Here is a 3813-nt window from a genome sequence, read left to right as displayed (position 1 = left end):
GTGTTGAGTGTTAGAAAATGCATATTTATAAAGGAGAAAACCGTCATTTTACATTTCAAGTCTTACTAACAACCCTTACTTTTATGTATTTAACATTCTTATGATTTAATTACGTGTGTTTTATTTTAATTAAGTAATTTATGTATTTTAGGGGCATTATAGTCATTTCACAATAAAGGAGAGATCAGACGGCAAAACGGACATCACTTTTGAACTCAGGACGGTCGAAAACCTTAGGAGGAGCATAAAAGGAAAAATGGCACTATTCACATGTACGGTACTATTCACGTGTACGATACTGTATACGTTACTGTTCACGACACTGTTCACATAGACGGATGATGACGTGGCATTGACCGATGATGTGGCATTGACTGATGAGGTGTCACGATCCTGTTGGACTAAAATTCTTATGTACTGTTGATGGTGACGTGGCAGCATATCAGTGGACGAAAAATCTCGCGTACGGTGCATGCATCACACAGGATTATTTTCAACTAAACCGCGTTACTGTTCATCCGGGTCAAACCGCGTTACTGTTCAAAGTCGGGTCAAACCGTGTTACTGTTCATCCGCGTGGTCAAACCGTGGACTGTTGACTGATGACGTGGCGCAATCCTGAGCGTCCAAACTATTTTTAATCCGATGGCCATGATTTACTCCATGTATCTATAAAAAGGGGGCCTCCCCCCCCTAATTTGATATCTCTGAATCCATTTTTGGGATCCATTTTCTGTAATTCCCTCTCCATCTTGTATTTTCTTCGTATTTTAATAAATTCCTATTTTGCCCCTAGTTCAACTATGAGTGGCTAATTTTCTTTCAAGCTTGGGTTGAAGGTGAAGTCTCAACATGTGTCATGGGCTTAATTTGGTAAATTTATTTTCTCTTCCCCTCTAATTTTTGTGGATGTTTTGACTTCTCGTCGACAAATAATAATAGTCTTGTCTAGATACCGCCTTGGTTACACCGGCTCTCTAGTATAAGGTTATTATTATTTGGCACGATAAGCCCTTAGCACCATATTGATTAGAGCGTGGTTCATGAGGTGTGGATTCCCCCCTCATGATTTAATTGGCATTAATAGGGATTATTTAGCCCATGATGCATGTTGATACGGATCCAGATACCCAAGTACGTCATTTCAATAGAATTATCTTCAATTTATTCTCGCCATTGCAATTCCAATTTTAGAATTTATTCTCGCCATTTTAATTTAAGTTTTAGCATATACCAAATCATTTCCACAATAAATCCAACAACCCATTTACAAAATTAATTCTATACACAATTAAAATTCACCTCCTCGTGAGATCGACACTCGTCACCATAGATCTATACTACAATAGATTCGTGCGCTTGCGAGTACATTAAAATTTGCACAACAAATATTATTAAAGGCATTGATGAAAAGAAAAAAAATAAAAATTTATCAAATTAGCCTTAAAAGTAAAATAAAAAATACACTAAATATTTAATTATTATATTCATTTTAGGATATTTTTTAAATTAATTTTTTATAAAAGAAACTTTTAGTATGATTGTTGCAAAAGTATTAAAAATTACTTTAAATTAGTTGGTATTAATGGTTATTAGCAAGATTACTACAGTTGTACAAAAAATACTAGTTATTTCATACTGATATTTATTTCATAATTTTCTAGTAAGTAATTATTGTTTAATTTGCTAATTAAAGAATATTATAGTACAATTATTATTCTAAAAATAAAGAAAAAAAATAAAGCTAAGATTGTAACATATTTAATAATATAGGCGTCTTGAAGTATTTTTCAAAATATAGAGATTAAATGGACACTTAAGTTAAAATATAAAGACTAAAAAAGTATTTATCCATAAAATTATTCTCTAAAATGACATAATTAAATTTATTTTTCTTACAATTTTTTTACTTTTCTTACAATCATACAATTTTTCCAAAGAGTATTTTAGAAATATTTCATTATTGCTAATGCATTATGTTGGTTTTCTCGTATTCTTGAGATAATTTGTGATATTATAAAAAAACAAAAACACTGTGAGAGTGAGCGAAAATAAAAACCCTTGAGAAAAGTGTTATAACATACCTTAAAATTATTGATCTGTTGCTAACTTGCTATCATATCTATTCAATTTCCTAAAAGCCATTCACATGTTTTACCAGAAAAATTGATGGGTTGATTAAATTTAATTTATGTTTGGTGGAACAGTATACATTTTTTGTTTTTGTTTTTGTTTTTGGTACAATCTTGACCTGTTGGCCATATGTTTCAAATTATGGCACCCATCTATAATTAAGGGTGTGTTTGGTATTGAAATTGAGCAGCTGTAACTTAAAAAATACAGCACTAAAGTATTTGGTAAACACTAACTGTTGTAACTTATAAGCTATATTAATATGATTTTTCACTTACATGATGAAAAATCTATTATATCTTTAATAGTTTTATTAGAAGCTATATTAATATGATTTTTTACTTGCATGATGAAAAATTATTATTTAAAATTTATATTTATTATATATAATTAATTTTTATTTTATAGTTACAGTTTTTTTCATCATGCATTATGTTGCTTTTAAGATAAAATATAAAGACTAAAAAAGTATTTACCCATAAAATTATTCTCTAAAATGACATAATTAAATTTATTTTTCTTACAATTTTTTTCCTTTCCTTACAATCATACAATTTTTCCAAAGAGTATTTTAGAAATATTTCATTATTGCTAATGCATTATGTTGGTTTTCTCGTATTCTTGAGATAATTTGTGATATTATAAAAACAAAACACTGTGAGAGTGAGCGAAAATAAAAACCCTTGAGAAAAGGGTTATAACATACCTTAAAATTATTGATCTGTTGCTAACTTGCTATCATATCTATTCAATTTCCTAAAAGCCATTCACATGTTTTACCAGAGAAATTGATGGGTTGATTAAATTTAATTTATGTTTGGTGGAACAGTATACATTTTTTGTTTTTGTTTTTGGTACAATCTTGACCTGTTGACCATATGTTTCAAATTATGGCACCCATCTATAATTAAGGGTGTGTTTGGTATTGAAATTGAGCAGCTGTAACTTAAAAAATACAGCACTAAAGTATTTGGTAAACACTAACTGTTGTAACTTAAAATCTATATTAATATGATTTTTCACTTGCATGATGAACAATCTATTATATCTTTAATAGTTTTATTAGAAGCTATATTAATATGATTTTTTACTTGCATGATGAAAAATTATTATTTAAAATTTATATTTATTATATATAATTAATTTTTATTTTATAGTTACAGTTTTTTTCATCATGCATTATGTTGCTTTTAAGTTAAAATATAAAGACTAAAAAAGTATTTATCCATAAAATTATTATCTAAAATGACATAATTAAATTTATTTTTTTTACAATTTTTTTACTTTTCTTACAATCATACAGTTTTTCCAAAGAGTATTTTAGAAATATTTCATTATTGCTAATGCATTATGTTGGTTTTCTCGTATTCTTGAGATAATTTGTGATATTATAAAAAAAAAAAATACTGTGAGAGTGAGCGAAAATAAAAACCCTTGAGAAAAGTGTTATAACATACCTTAAAATTATTGATCTGTTGCTAACTTGCTATCATATCTATTCAATTTCCTAAAGCAATTCACATGTTGGTTTTCTCGTATTCCTGAGATAATTTGTGATATTATAAAAAAAAAAATACTGTGAGAGTGAGCGAAAATAAAAACCCTTGAGAAAAGTGTTATAACATACCTTAAAATTATTGATCTGTTGCTAACTTGCTATCATATCTATTCAATTTCCTA

This window comes from Citrus clementina, unplaced genomic scaffold, assembly GCF_000493195.1.
Source record: "Citrus clementina cultivar Clemenules unplaced genomic scaffold, Citrus_clementina_v1.0 scaffold_6, whole genome shotgun sequence".
NCBI classification, from domain to species: domain Eukaryota; kingdom Viridiplantae; phylum Streptophyta; class Magnoliopsida; order Sapindales; family Rutaceae; genus Citrus; species Citrus x clementina.
Note: the sequence above shows the minus strand (reverse complement) of the source record.